We start from the raw sequence: 17,008 nt of genomic DNA, 5'->3' as shown, positions 1-17,008 counted from the left end.
CCAAACTTGGGATGCCGCTTGTGTAAGGAAATCCCCTGGCGAGCTGGACCGGTTTGTTTACCTGCTGTATCCGCAGGTCCGGCTGATCGTGGCTCCCATTGGCCGCGGTTCACTGCTCCAGGCCAAGGGGAGCTGCTGGAAGCGGTGCGGGCAGAGGCGGCATCCCAAGTTTGAGAAACACTGTTATAGAAGAACCACAGTGGGGTCGTGGCAGCAAGGGTCACACCCTTGGTATTTGTGGGGACTGCGAGATTGATAGGTTTTGGAGTTAACGTGAATGGGGTGCTCTGCACCTCTCAGAGCTATTATTTTGGGCTTTCTGCAAACACCCCTGTGATGGTTATGCATGGTCATGTTTGCGAACATTTCTTCACCAACATGAGCACTAGAAACTCAATTTTTTAAAAATTTAAAGTTGAGATTCTGATGTTATCACCGGACTCCAGGAGTCAGAGCCCTGAGCACAGGCCTGTAGTGCCTATGTCTTAATTAGGGTCTTTGAAGAAGGGGCTTTTTGATTTGTGTTATGTGGCTGCATTGGGAATGGGCGACAAGGCATGGATCACTTGATGGTTACCTGTTCTGTTCATTCCCTCTGAAGCATCTGGCATTGGCCATTGTTGGAAGACAGGCTACTGGGCTAGATGGACCTCTGGTCTGACCCAATATGGCCGTTCTTAAGTTCTTATGTTCATTGAAATTTCCTAAATAGGGGCAGCAACAGTGACTACTGTTCCATACCAAAAGCAGGAATAGTAAATTCGAAGGGGCTGTTCCCAAACTGGGGGTGGATTTCATCATTGTTAGTTCCCTATGGAATTTCCTACACAGTAACTGCAGGGCTTAATGAAAAGAGTGTTAAATAGTGAGTGAGAAGGTAAGTGTTACATTCAGTTCAGATTCCTCCTAAGATGTTATATCTCTTGTTTAAGTGACCTTTATGGTTTAATTTTGTAATTTAATTTTTGATTTTGAATGGGCTCAAAATTCTTAGCTTTCCTTATGGTCTCCTGGTACTGTATTAGTTATAGAGTGTGTGCCTATGTCTTCATACTTCTATAGAAGTATGACTTTATATATATATATATAACTAGTCCTTTTTCACTTGTTAGTGTGTTATGCCATATGGTGCTGAGCAGCATGCCAAATGATAAAAATATTTCTAGAACATATGATATCATCAGTCAATTCAAGAAGGGTGAAGCTTCTTGACCAAAGTATTTGTGGCTTTGATACATTTTCACATGTGTAAAGTGTATATTTTGAAATGATGAAATATGTCCAAGAGGTCTCTTGTTTGATATTATTTCTAAAATATTGATTCTGAGCATTTGTTTTTCAAAAAAGTAAAAATCTGAAATATGCTAAAGGAATTCATAATAAATGAGCAATTCTTTTCATAGTAAACATGATCAATTTTCCCCTCTGATATATGTAACTAGTAGAATTTTTGAAATAAGGGCTGTGCCATGGAAGTGGCATTCTTCCATCTCTCTTCTGCAGTGGACAGGTCTGTCTGATCAGAACATGCTTTGGCTCACTGTGAGTAGTCAACTAGACCGATCTGGAATAAGATCACAGTATACGTGATTAAAAAAATTATTGTCATTTGTGGCTTTAGTAGAAACAATATTCCATGATCCTTGTTAAACTTAGTTTTCAAAATATCTTGGCCAGTGGTCACATAGTCTATTGATAGGACTCAATGTATATTTTTTAGGACAAGTTATGGCGAAAACAAAACAGAAGTATAAGAGAGACATTGAAACCTGCATGCATGATCATTTACCAAGAATGGCCTACATTCTTCCATTATGATAGCAGGAATGATGCATGTGCTGTGATATTACAGTTTTGAATATTAGAGATGCCTGAATAACCAGTCTCTCCATACACATCTCAGCTCTCCAATTATTTGTATTGTCGTTCATCTTGTGCGGAAGGGATGGACAGAAACCTCAACCTCCTGTTAGGAGTTAGTTTGCACTGCTCTGTTTATTAGTATCATAGAATCATAAAATCATAGAATATTAGGGTTGGAAGAGACCTCAGGAGGTCATCTAGTCCAACTCCCTGCTTGAAGCAGGACCAGCACCAACTAAATCATCCCAGCCAGGGCTTTGTCAAACCGGGCCTTAAAAACCTCTAAGGGTGGCGATTTCACCACCTCCCTAGGTAACCCATTGCAGTGCGTCACCAGCCTCCTAGTGAAATAGTTCTTCCTAATATCCAACCTAGACCTGCCCCCACTGCAACTTGAGACCATTGCTTCTTGTTCTGTCATCTGCCACCACTGAGAACAGCCTAGCTCCATCCTCTTTGGAACCCCCTTTCAGGTAGCTAAAGGCTGCTATCAAATTCCCTCTCACTCTTCTCTTCTGCAGACTAAACAAGCCCAGTTTCTTCAGCCTCTCCTTGTAAGTCATGTGCTCCAGCCCCCCATATCATTCTCATTGCCCTCCGCTGGACTCTCTCCAATTTGTCCACATCCTTTCTGTAGCGGGGGGCCCAAAATTGGACTCAGTACTGCAGATGTGGCCTCACCAGTGCCGAATAGAGGGGAATAATCACTTCCCTCAATCTGCTGGCAGTGCTCCTACTAATGCAGGCCAATATGCTGTTAGCTTACTTGGCAACAAGGGCACACTGCTGACTCATATACAGCTTCTCATCCACATTAATCCCCAGGTCCTTTTCTGCAGAACTGCTGCTTAGCCAGTCGGTATCATCTTAATCGTATCACTGATCTCTTCCTCTTTGCTAGCTTCCCTGTTTACACTTCCTTAACGATGTTTAAAAAGTTCTGAAACTTTTAAAAAAAAGTGTTTATTGCCTGATTTATCTTAAAAGTATGAGGAATGTCAAGAGGTTAGGGATGCTGAGTCTCTTTGTTAAAAACAAAGCTCTTTTGTCCCAAATGTGTCTCGAGGTTTATTTATTATTTATTACTTACTTACAGTGGTTCTCAGATATCCCCATCAGGATGAGGCGCTCAGTTTATGGCAGGTGCTGTTTAAACTCACAATAAGAGATAGTTTCTGGACTGAAACTTATTATTTGAATTAACAGAGTTAATGAGTTAAATGGATGTTAACAAAAATGAACAAAAACCGAAGTTCAGAAGAGCCTGACTAAAATCTCTCTCTCCCTACCCTCCCTTAATTGCTCATGTTTCAATTTCTTGTGGTACTATAATCTCACTAGTTCTCCAGTTATTCTTAATCATGCTATTTCTCCAATAAGAATATCAGAGCGGCCATACTGGGTCAGAGCAATGGTCCATCTAGCCAAGTATCCTTTCTCCTGCAAGTGGTTAATGCCAGGTGCTTCAGAGGGAATGAACAGAACAGGTAATCATCAAGTGATCCGTCCCCTGTCACCCATTCTCTGCGTCTGGCGAACAGAGGCTCGGGACACTTCAGAGCATGATTTTGCATCCCTGCCTATCCTGGCTAATAGCCATTGATGGACCTATCCTCCATGAACTTCTCTAGTTCTTTTTTGAACCCTGTTATAGTTTTGGCCTTCAACATCATCTGGCAAAGAGTTCCACAGGTCGACTGTGCATTGCGTGAAGAAATACTTCCTTTTGTTTGTTTTAAACCTGCTGCCTATTAATTTCATTTGGTAACCCCTGCTTCTTGTGTTATGAGAAGGAATAAATAACACTTCCTTATTTATTTTCTCCACACCAGTCATGATTTTTATAAACCTCTATCATACACCCCCCTTAGTTATTTCTTTTCCAAGCTGAAAAGTCCCAGTCTTATTAATCTTTCCTCATACAGCAGCTGTTCCATACCCCTAATCATTTTGATTAGGTTTTCATTTGGTTTTGGTTTGGTTGTCATTTTCCGAACCTTTTCCAATTCCAATATATCTTTTTTGAGATGGAATGACCACATCTGCACACAGTATTCAAGATGTGGGCATACTGTGGAAATATGATATTTTCTGTTTTCTTATCTATCTCTTTCCTAATGATTCCCAATTTCTGGTAGCTACAACAACCATCTGTAGAGTTCCAGAGTGGATAGGACATGAATTTCTAATTTAAAAATTGGTGGATGGGAATTAAACACACCCAACCATAGGAAAAAAGTTTAGGTTTCTTTTTGTACAGCATAAAGGGAAGAAAAGAGTGGCACTGGGTGATAAACCTTTATAAAACAGTGAACATGATGAAAATGCTCTCATAAGTTAACGTCTATGTAACAGTGTGAATGGTGCAAGTATAATGAAAAAGATCTACTTCTAGTTTACGCTTTCAGCCCTTAACTGGTTATAGCTATTCTCTTTTGCATTTAATGGCCCTTCATAACAGTCTCATTCAACCCATGAACCCATCAGCAATTTGTTTTTACAGGTTAATATTCTTACAAATGATTTTATAATAGAATATCCTCATCAGAGGACAGATTTATTAACCCTCCTCCTCCTCCTCTGATTTGTCTTTTTGAATCCTAACTACATATATAATTTACCTCCTCTATAGCGAACTCTTAGTATGAAGAAGACTGCTTTGCCTTGTGATTTAATTCTTTAACCACTCGAGGGTTGACCAATGTAGCTCACCCCATGTATGTTTTAAGAACTGAGTATTATTTATTTGTTCTGATGGTTTAATGCAGAACTGAAGGGGTTAAAACAAAGATCTCATTGGATTAAGTAGCCTTCAGGGAACTTTTTGGTCCTGTATGAATAAATTTATTAATGAGGAGTTTTTGGCTGGTGATATTTACCATGGCTTTTAACGATCCATAGATGAGTGAAATGGGATATTTAAAGTCCTCAGCAATCACTGCTGATCTGTCCTGGAAATTAGAAGATGGTCTTCAGCTCAGTTACTTTCATCATTTCCAAGATGGAACACGGTTTTTACGTTTAGAGTTTTGATAATATGGAAGGGGGATATAATTTATGCAGATTTTTCAAATGCAAATACAGACATCCATCCAGTACTCTGGCACCTGTCTCATAAATTAAAAATCATAACATGAATCATAACTAAAGGATGGACTATCGGTAAGGAATATAATCTCTGTTCCCTTGTTGTCAACCTATGTTTTAGACTCAATTGACAGTGTCCAGTGATGGATTAAGACTAAATGGAGTGCAGATCCAACCTGACCAGAACCCTAACACATGAAAATCCACCCCTTCTCCTTGCTAAATTGCATAAAGCCCTCTGACTCCATGCTCTGCCAGTATTGCTTCCTCCTTTCCTCATGTGTTTGGGAGCAGGCCTCCTCTGTTTGTCCTGAGATTCAAACTTTGAGGGTCCATGGGCCTCCTTCAGGCGCACAGCCCAAGACCATGAATCCTGCCATAGAACACAATTCAGCAAGATACTTGAGTACATCCTGTGATGGGTTGGATCACAGAACCCTCCTTGGGAGCTGCCACCCGAAATGCCAAGGCTACTTCTACCCCTGCCATCCCTGCCAGTTCGGGGCCCCAGCACCCTGTCTTGCTGAGCCAGACATGCCCGTCTGCTCCAATAAAGACCCAGGGTCTGAATTACTTGCCCCAAAGCTGCAGGTTTGCCTGAAAGCAGCTAACAGAAGTATTCCTGTCTTTAACACTCAGATGCCCAACTCCCAATGGGGTCTAAACCCAAATAAATCCATTTTATCTTGTATAAAGCTTATGCAGGTAAACTCATAAATTGTTTACCCTCTATAACACTGATAGAGAGACATGCATGGCTGTTTGCTCCCCCAGGTATTAATATACTAATTAATAATATTGCTCTACAGTCAAAATGCTTCTGAAATAAATGTAGTCCAACTTTACTAATTCTGGGTCACTGAGGCCTGGTCTACACTATGCGTTTAAACCGATTTTAGCAGCGTTAAACCGATTTAATGCTGTACCCGTCCACACTACGAGGCCCTTTATATTGATATAAAGGGCTCTTTAAATCGGTTTCTGTACTCCTCCCCGATGAGAGGAGTAGCACTAAAATCGGTATTACCATATCGGATTAGGGTTAGTGTGGCCGCAAATCGACGATATTGGCCTCCGGTCGGTATCTCACAGTGCACCACTGTGACCGCTCTGGACAGCAATCTCAGCTCGGATGCAGTGGCCAGGTAAACAGGAAAAACCCCGCAAAATTTTGATTTTCATTTCCTGTTTGCCCAGCGTGAAGCTCTGATCAGCACGGGTGGCAATGCAGTCCCAAATCCAAAAAGAGCTCCAGCATGGACCATATGGGAGATACTGAATCTGATTGCTGTATGGGGAGACAAATCTGTTCTATCAAAGCTCCGTTACAGAAGACGAAATGCCAAAGTGTTTGAAAAAAAAATCTACAGGCTACACAGTGCTGTGTGACAAGCATAACGGGAAGCCAGAGACTCAAACGGACACTCATGGAGGGAGGGAGGGGGTACTGAGGACTCCAGCTATCCCACAGTCCCCAGCAGTCTCCGAAAAGTATTTGCATTCTTGGCTGAGCTCCCAATGCCTGTAGGTTCAAACACAATGTCCGGCGTGGTTCAGGGAATAGCTTGTCAATTTACTCCCCCCTCCCCACGTGAAAGAAAAGGGAAAGAAATCATTTCTTGACTTCTTTCAGTGTCACCCTATGTCTACTGAATGCTGCTGGTAGACGCGATGCTGCAGCAGTGAAGAGAAGTATCCGCTCCTCTCCCCTCCCTGGTGGCAGACGGTGCAGTAGGACTGGTAACCGTCCTTCTTATCAACCCGTGAGTGCTCCTGGCTGACTTCAGGTGAGGCTGGCTGGGGACACCTGGGTGAAAATAGGAATGACTCCCGGTCATTCCCAGTAGATGGTACAGAACAGCTGGTAACCGTCTTCATCATAGCAACTGGGGGTTGAGCTTCAATCAGCCCCCTCCCTTTCATGTGAAAAGAAAAGATTCTGTACTGCCTGGACTATCATAGCAGTGGGATGCTGGGCTCCTCTCCCCCACACTGCCTAATGTCCTGCCTGGACTATCATAGCACCTGGAGGCTGCATCCCCCTCATTTTATGTCACTAAAAACTCAGTGTTTCTTATTCCTGCATTCTTTATTACTTCATGACGCAAATGGGGGGGACACTGCCACGGTAGCCCAGGAAGGTTGGGGCAGGAGGGAAGCAATGGGTGGGGTTGTTGAAGGGGCATCTCCCATGAATGGCATGTAGCTCATCATTTCGGCGGGATCTGACACAGAGCAGCTGTACTCTCTGATACACTGCTTCTCTAGTACATTTGCCCCATATTCTAGGCAGGACTGACTCTATCTTTAGAAACCATAAAGGAGGGATTGACTTGGGGAGTCATTCCCAGTTTTGCTTTTGCGCCCCCAGCCGATCTTAGCCAGGGGCACCCATGATAGCAGCAGACAGCACAGAAGGACAGATAACCGTCATCTCATTGCCAAATTACACTGGCAGCAGACGGTACAGAACGACTGGTAACCATCTCTGCGATCATGCAAAAGCAAATGAATGCTGCTGTGTAGCGCTGGAGTATCGCCTCTGTCCGCGGCATCCAGTATACATACGGTGACTGTAAAAAAAAAAAAAAAAAAAGGTGAACGGGCTCCATGGTTGCCGTACTATGGCGTCTGCCAGGGCAATCCAGGGAAAAAGGGCGCGAAATGATTGTCTGCCATTGCTTTCCCGGAGGAAGGAATGACTGACGACATTTACCCAGAACCACCCGCGACAATGATTTTTGCCCCATCAGCCACTGGGCTCTCAACCCAGAATTCTAAGGGGCGGGGAAGACTGCGGGAACTATGGGATAGCTACAGAATAGCTACCCACAGTGCAACGCTCCGGAAATCGACGCTAGCCTTGGACCATGGACGCACACTGCCGAATTAATGTGCTTAGTGTGGTCATGTGCACTCGACTTTATACAATCTGTTTTACAAAACCGGTTTATGTAAAATCAGAATAATCCCATAGTGTAGATGTACCCTGAGAACGAAAATGATACTTAAAATTGTTGATTGGCTCTAGTTTTCAAGATATGCTATTGGGTCAGTATATATGACCCTTTACTTGGGAATGGCGGAGGATAAGGGAGTTATAAAGGGAAGGGATCTCAATTTGAACCAGAAATGATTAAAATACATCTTTGACTGGATCTATGAATAAATCTATGACTGGGTTTGGACAGTACTTGCTTTTTAGGCAAAACAATGAATGATGCAATCTGAAGCTGGAATTGCATCATACATAATATGAATTGCATCATGTTCTTCCTAGAAGTCATGGATGATGCAATCATAACGAAGCTTACATCACTCTGCTAAACAAATTGCCCTATATCAGCTCTAGAAATCATACAGTGTCATCCTCTCTTATTTGTCAGTGTTTGATTTTGCAAAGGGACACATTTCTGTTTAGCCAAAGTGAGCAGAGATGCCTCGTACTTGTGTGAACAGTGCAGATAACGTCTGCTATGTTTGTGGTGAAATGACTTTTGCATCACAAAAGCTCAGTATAACCACTATGGTTAAGAAAGCCTATCACCTTTATTTTGGCTGCAAAATTGGAGATCAGGACAAGAGGTGGGCCCCACACATATGCTGCAACACTTGTGCAACAAATCTTGGCCCGTGGTTGAACAGGAAAAGGAAATCTATGCCTTTTGCCGTGCCAGTGATTTGGAGAGAGCCAACAGATCATACCAGCAATTGTTACTTCTGCATGGTGCCTCCAGTTGGGAAAGGTGTGTCAAAGAAGTAAAAGTGGACTGTGCATTATCCAAACATTCCATCAGCTATACGCCCAGTACCCTACGGAGAAGGACTGACGGTTCCTGATGCACCAGAATCATTCTCACTTGAGTCAGACGAGGAAGAGGAAGAGGATGAAACGTCTGGTCCTGAACCATCAATGTCACAGGACCCACATTTTCTCCCATCCTTCTCCTCATAACACAAGGTGAACTGAATGACTTTGTCAGGGATTTGGAACTACCCAAGAGTAAGGCAGAGCTGTTGGGCTCCAGACTACCGCAGTGGAATCTCCTGGCAGGCTGTCAGGGCAAATGGAGCCCATCAATGCTTGCAGACTATTGCTGGACAGTGACAAGAGATGCTCCATTTAATGAATACAAGAGACAAGCCAAGAAGCGCCGAGTAGACACTGAATAGGACTAAACTATGTACATAATAGTTTTTTGCCTTTTGTTTCATAATCAATTTTATTTATATAACCCTTTTGCTGATTTTTAAAGTGTTACATAAACAGGACAGGTGAAATATTATCATGTAAAGCAACCATAAACACATGAAAAGACGTAGGTTTACAATTTATGATTAAAACTCTACTATCTACACAATATACATAGACATACATAAAATGTAAAAGCTTAAATATCTCAGAAACAGTAGCCAATCAGTTGTTTTAATTGTCATATTTGAATTCAGCACATCAAAATACATAATAAATATCACATTTTATCTCTGAAACAGACGACTTCTCAAAAATTGTAGACCAGTGTAATTAACAAGTAAAAAGTGATTTTATTAAATACAGAAAATAGGATTTAAGTGGTTCCAAGTAGTAACATACAAAACAAGGTAAGTCACTAAAAGCAAAATAAAATAAAATGCGCAAATCTATGTCTAATTAAACTGAATACAGACAAGATCTTCACCAATTCCAGAATGCTCCCTTTTCCAGACTAATCTCCTTTTAGCCTGGTTCCAGCAATCACTCACTCCCTTGCACACTGTCCTTTGTTCCAGTTTCTTTCCAGTATCTTGCGGGGTAGAGAGGCTCTCTCTTTAGCCAGCTGAAGACAAAATGGAGGGGTCTCCCAGGAATTTAAATAGACTTTCTCTTGTGGGTGGAGACCCCCTCCTCACTCCGATGCAAAGTCCAGCTCCAAGATGGAGTTCTGGAGTCACCTGGGCAAGTCACATGTCCACGCATGACTCAGTCTTTACAGGCAGAAGCCATTGTCCACATGGTATCTTGTATGTCTCCAGGAAGACTTTTTATGTGGACTGGAGCATTCCAAGATGCATTGTTCCCCAAGTGCTTCCTGATCGGGTACTTAACCTTGCGAATTCCTTCCTAAAGAAGCTGACCAAATGCCTCACAAAGCTTACTTAGAAATCAAGCAAGTATACAGCCAATATTCTTAACCTCAAGTACAAGATGATATATGTGTACAAATAGGATGAATAGATATAATGGACCATAACCTTTACAGAGATATGTTACATGGCACAGGAAGCACAAAACATTCCAGTTATGTCATATTCCCATGAAGCATTATGGGGTATACCGTCATGCAGCAAGACAGGGTGCCGAGGTCCCAGACTGGCAGGGAAGGCAGGAGTAGAAGTCGTCTTGGCACATCGGCTGGCAGTTCCCAAGAGGGATTCTGTGATCCAACCCGTCACACATACCTCCTCTTAAACTTGTGAGTAGTCCCACTGAAGTCTTTACTGCAACCGGATCATTCACATGCTTAAAGTCAGGCATGTGTCTAAGTATCTGGGTGAATCAGGGCTATAATCCACTTCTGGGTGCATCTTCCAGAAGACAGCAATAACATACTTAGGCTCCTTTTAGTGACTGATAATTTACTTAAAGGAGGGGTGAGTCCTAGTAGTCTTACACAGTGTTAATTTTAGAATTGAATCATAGCCAGGGTAATATGAGAAAGTGAAGGAAACAAATGATTATGCACTGGGATTACTGTAGCACTTAAAGTAAAAACTACATCCACATACAAGGGAAGAGTGTAGATATGGAGGTTATAAACCCAATACTCATTAATATTTTGCATTTACATTGCACCTTCTCTCTGAGGACTGCATCACTCTTTTCAAATATTAATTTGGGACCACTGAGTATTATTGTCCTTAACTTACAGATAAGGAAACTGAGGCACAGATATATACATATATTTTTAATGCTACATAATGGAACCATGCAAGGAAGGGCCCTGTGTAACCAAGTCCCCTGACATTTGTATTGATTTAGTAGATGGTGGCCTCAGTTTCTTGTCCAAAGTTAGACTGAAGGCTGTGGCAGAGTCAGGAATTTAGAATCCAAGTCTCCTAACTGAGTCTTGTGTTTTAATCACAAGGCTATCCTAAACATGTACAATAATATGTCTCGTTAAACATAGATTAATTGCTGACTTAATTACATTGCAGACCATCCTGATCCATTTGTAATCAAACAAAAATGATATAAGTAGAAACACTTTACATCTTATAAAATATAAAGTAAATGGGGGATTTTGACCCATCTGCATAAATATGTGGCAGCCTGTTTGTATGTACAGCACAAGAAATAAGAATACAAACCAAGAAACAAATCGTGTAATTTGCTAGATTGTTATTAAATAACGATCGTTATAAAATATGAGTCATTGTGTAAACCCTATATCAGCCTGTTTAGCACACTAGAAATATTTTCATAGGGGTTCTGTGTTTTTGTTTTTACTGAGGAATGATAAATGGGTAGGGCAAGGCATAGAACTTCTAGGAAACAGTTGAAGAGAATGTATGTGTTATAATAACCCTCAACATATAATATCCATCAAGCACAAGAAACCACATTTTCAAAAGGTAGAGAGACTTGTGAGCGCAAAAAATGTGCATGCACATATATGTTACTACATTTACCACGTGTTAGTGCAGTTTGAGTAATTGTGCAAACAGATAAGTAATTAGGCACCTAATTCTGAAGTGTAATTATGCTGGTTGCATGCACAGTTGCTGTAAACCTGCATGAAGATATCATTGCAGGTGGGCATTCATGAGCATACACAGATCTCTTCCTCTCTTTAGAAAATTAATCTCATAATGTCAGCATATGAGGGTCTCCCTTACAAGATTTTAAGAAGTTAGTCTTAACAGAAACCCGATGGTTTCAGAAAGCTGAAGCAAAGAAGGAAAACAAAAAACAAAAGAGATTTTAACACAAAAACACAATGTATAATGTTAAATCAAAGCCAGAGTGATAGATTAAGTTTTGATAAGAGATTACAGCAGGTAGCCTTTCTGTGAATGGGAATCTGTTCAAAAAGAAGGGTAAGAGATTAATTTTGCTTTAAAAGTTCCAGATTGAGACATTTAATACTTTGTAATGTTTCTTAGGAGACTACATCTCCTGTATAGATTGCACCAGGACAACACTTTTTATGTATTGTTGTAGATCCCAGAAGTCTAGAAATGCCAAGCCATATAACTCCTTTTCTGGGTGCTATGCATCTCCATTGTGGCATTATCAGCAGGCAAGTTTGTGGGCAAAAATGGATTGTGAAGGTGCATTTTGACCCTGGATTTTATTCTTCAGCATTGCTGAATTCAAGATTCCCAAATGAGCTTTGGTTACCTTAATGTGAGCTGGAGTGTTAAGTTTCTTACATTTTCTTCACTGATCCTTTAAGAAAGGTCTGGGGGAAGAAAAGATATCTGATTGATTGTCCCATGTTCTGGGGGACTTTTTCCTTTACTACTGTGAGGATTAATTATTTGTCTGATGTGGAGTACCTTAAAATACATGGATAAGTCTGTCTTTTCTTAGGGTGCATGTGAGAAGGGATCACATGGACTCATCTACTGCCAGTAGACTGGCCAGAATACCTTTATTTCCAACCATTTGTGAAGGAGTGGACTCAACCTTGGGAATTAGAAACTGAATCCAAATATTACCATTGAGTCCTATTTTATAAATCAACTAGGTCACTCTAAGGACATTTTCATGGTAGTCAGATATATGCTGTGGACACAACCACTGATATAGCATTCACCCTTAAATACACACACCTTATAGCACTCAGTAACATCTGTCATTTTAGTTGTTTCTTCTTCCATGTCTTGGAGGTTTCATTGCTGGAGACCTGAATGACTTGGATAGTCTGAACCTACTGCATCTTGGAGTGTTGTGGTGGTATACTAGTCTCCCAATAGTGTTTTTTTCCAGGAGAGGGATGCTAGATACTACAGTGATGGGTGCATTTAAAATGCCTGGAGTAGATGGAGAGAGTTTGTTAAAAATTTTGTATTCTTCCAAATGTACTCAGAAGTCAGTGGTTCTGTTTTGAGAATACTTGGTTCCTGACATTAGATAGGAAAGGTTTGCTGTTCTTTCCCTTTTATTAAGCTATAATAAGATGCTTTAATTTGGTAGCCATCATTAGGTCTCAGCAGAGCATAGACATTAGGCAGTCATCTAGCATCAGCATTGCATGCCTCAATAATTGTTGCTATTTAAAATTATCAGAAAAAAATCTGTATCCCAGCAGGAAGGAAAGGACAACCTATTCCACATGGCTAATTAAAATGTTTATCGTTAACTGCTTTGTTGCTTTTCTTCCAGATTATTTACAGCACTGGAGCATCACATGGTTTATCAAAATTTCAGATATACTGCACTGTAATAATTTAGTAAAACAAACTATTTCATTATCAGAATTTATACCCATTTTCCCTTCAGAACTAAATCTGTCCCAATAGTGTTAATTGCTGTTTTAGTATCCTGTATTTAAATTCCCTCCACAGTTTCCTAAGGAACTAATCTTTGTCTATACTTCAGTGTCAAATCCTGATGAAACCGAGAGGTGTCACAAAACAAGTTACAAAACGACCCCATACCTGTCTATTCAGGACCTGACTTGATTGAGAATTTGCAATGTTTGATGATAATAGCAAGGGCTAGACTGGGGGTTTAGAGTGGGATTTTCAAAAAGCATTCAGAGTTGGTCTAATTCAGTTCCCATTAAAGTCAGTTGTAAAAATAGCCTTAATAGGAACAGAGTGAGGCCAACATTAAATGCATTTGAAAATCCCACCTTTGGGCACTGGCTAGTACTGGAGGTTGTACAGAGTTTCTTTTGGCACAGAAGAAACAGTGGAAAGGATTGTGACTTGGAAAGCCCATCCTCTCCTAACTCCTGGCTCCATTGAAGTCAATGGTAACACTCCTGTTGACCTTAATAGGGCTGGAATTTCGCCTCCATATGCATGTTTTACTATCCCGTTGGGTGCTCCAACCTGGTCAACTCTGCAGGCTGGTAAGTGAGTAGCAAGGCCATGGTTGCATCTCCTGCCCACTCCTACTCCTCACATTTGGGACATTTTGGGTCTTTGGTGTTGCCAGGAAGGAAGAATTCCAGGCCCTGCCTCCCCATCATAAAGCGCATGAACTACTTTTGTACATATCCTTTGCGTGTGGTGGGTCGGGAAAAGGCTGCTTGTGTCTTTATCCCAGAACTACTGGCATATACGTAAGACATATACAATTTCCTTATAAACACTGGAACGTCGTTCATTTTGTGTCAAGTATCAGAGTGGTAGCTGTGTTACTTTGGATCTGTAAAAAGCAATAAAGAGTCCTGTGGCATCTTATAGACTAACAGAAGTTTTGGAGCATAAGCTTTCATGGGGGAATACCCACTTCATCAGAAGTGCTCCAATACTTCTGTTAGCCTATAAGGCGGCAAAAGACTCTTTGTTGATTCATTTTGTGGTTTTCCTCAGAACTAATCATGCTAACATCACATGCATATTTTGAATTGGATGAAAAAAGTATTCTAAGAATCTTGGTTTCCAATAAATTTTGGAACAACATAGTTCTATTTTTGTAACTCTTGTTAGGATGAAAATCATGTTGTGTGACTCTGAAATATAATTACTTTTTGACTTGTAACAGCCGCTACAGACAAAAGAATCTTTCACATTAACAATCCTGGGCAGTCAGTCAGATTTTGAACTCTGGAACACATCAGTCTTTTTCCCAATGGACCAGCATAGCAAGGAATGATTTGGAAACATACAACAAGTACAAAAAAGGGCCTGTGAAATTTTTTTGGGATCCAACAAGTAAATGGTGACTAGAAATCTCATTTGAAGAAATTAAGTCATGTGACAGAAGAAATAGGAAAACATGTAAAATCTGCAATCTGATACACTTTTTTTTAATTTGTACAAAACAACTATCATGAAGATAGTTTCTTAGCTGGTCAGCAGAGAGCAGACCTATTTTATTTCTAAAGAACTCTGCCCACTAGTGTGTGCTAGGAATACTTGTTCTAGTGCCAAACTTGATAACTTTGACTATTTTTTCATTTTACAGTGATATAAATCAGCAGTTATAATTTAAAAAGACATTGTCAACACCTTTGAGGAGCTAAATGTCCATTTTAAAGCAATTGAAGGATGAGTTATGACTGCAGATATTTAATTTCTGTTTAGACTGTAAAAGCTACAGCATAAAATAGCTGAAATACTGCTGCTACTGAGTACTAGAGAAGAATCATCTCTCTGCTGAATTCTGCAAAGTGCAATAGTTCTTTCTGATGTGAACTCCTATATCACGAATGGGGTACAATTACATTCTAAAAAGTCATGATTGTTTTTGAAGATTTGGATCTCCAGACGATATACAGTATATAGTAATTATTAAAAAGTCCATTATAAATGTAAAGGAGATTCAACAATGCTTTTAATCTCTACCTTCTTGTCTCAGTAACTGAAATAGTGTTTGTATTTCAGTTGGACAGAATACCAAACAGGCTCTGAATGCAGAATAAAATCAGCATCATGTCTGATTAACTCAGTAGGAGAAACTGAAGTGGATTTAAAGGAGCATTATTCTAAACTCCCTCATTTCCTCTCTTCCTCAACTATATTTTAGCATTGAAACAAAATGCCGACATAACCCCTTCAGGAAACTCAACTCACTTCATGAAGCACATCACCAGCAGTTCTTGGGCTAAAGTAAATGATTTGTAAGGGGCATGAAGTGAGATTTGTTCTTTTTTTGCCACTTGAAGAATATTAACAGTAGAAATGGAGGTCTAGTTTATGTAACTCTTACTCATGTTTAGGGCCCTACTGAATTCATGGTCCATTTTGGCCAATTTCATGGTCATAGGATTTTTAAATTCATAAATTTCATGATTTCAGCTATTTAAATCTGAAATTTCACAGTGTTGTAATTGTAGGGATCGTGGCCCAAAAAAGAGTTGGGAGGGGGGCACAAGGTTATTGTAGGGGGGTTGTAGAAATTCTATCCTTACTTTTGCACTGCTGCTGGCGGCAATGCTGCCTTCAGAGCTGGGCATCTGGAGAGCAATAGCTGCTGGCTGGGAACCCAGCTCTGAAGTGAGAGCCACCCCCAGCTGCAGCGCAGAAGAAAGGATGGCATGGTATGGTATTGCCACCTTTACTTCTGCTGCTGTTGGTGGGTGCCACCAGTTCAGAGCTGGGTGCCTTGCCAACAGCCATCATCCTCTGGCCACCCAGCTCTGCAGTCAGCACAGAAGTAAGGGTGACAATGCCAGGACCCCACTAAAATAACCTTATGACCCCCTGCAACTCCCTTTTGGGTCAGGACCCCTAATTTGAGAAATGCTGGTCTTCCCCATGAAATCTGTATAGTATAGGGTAAAAGCACAGAAAAGACCAGATTTCACAGGGGAAGACCATATTTCATGGTTCCTGATGCATTTTTCTTGGCCGTGAATTTGCTAGGACTCTACTCAAGTTGGTAAGCCCTTACTCACATGAGTAACCTTCATGAGTTTCACTTCAGTGGGACTGTTCATGTGAGTAAGTGCTCACAACCATGGGTAGGAGGTACATAATATAATCCTTGTAGTTCCCAGCTTGGTAGGTTTATATATGTGATATTTTTTTACTATATTTGATTTACCTGCATGTCTTGAGGTTTATGTCCAAAATTTAATAAAAATCCCACTGTATTTTGCATCTCTGGAAGAAGCCAATATAAAAAAGTCATTTCCCAAAATATAATTTTGCTCCATCCAATCCCATCCCATCCCATCCCATCTACCCACCTTTTGAAACAAGCTCTTGAGAAAAGAGAGAAGCTTTGTACCATGCTGTAAAATTCAACAGACTCTAGCTGTGTTGGACTATTAGAGGAAGCAAATTCTTAAGATGAGGCCCTGGAGAATGCTTGGCCACCAGCTCCAGACTTTTAGATCTAGGAAATTTTAGTCAAAGTGCCCCAGCTGTCCTCAGTTGCAACCCTGGCTCTTTGAGC

At 40.8% G+C, this 17,008-nt stretch overlaps 1 protein-coding gene across 1 annotated transcript in view; it reads left to right on the top strand.

The window, feature by feature from the left end:
- Positions 1-17,008, top strand: part of LOC115646825 (cytochrome P450 7B1) — a 194,864-nt gene that overhangs the window by 33,277 nt on the left and 144,579 nt on the right. The gene's annotated exons all lie outside the window — the stretch shown is intronic.

Source organism: Gopherus evgoodei, chromosome 2, assembly GCF_007399415.2.
Source record: "Gopherus evgoodei ecotype Sinaloan lineage chromosome 2, rGopEvg1_v1.p, whole genome shotgun sequence".
In the NCBI taxonomy this organism is placed as follows: Eukaryota; Metazoa; Chordata; order Testudines; family Testudinidae; genus Gopherus; species Gopherus evgoodei.
Note: the sequence above shows the minus strand (reverse complement) of the source record. Positions and strands in the feature narration are given on the sequence as shown.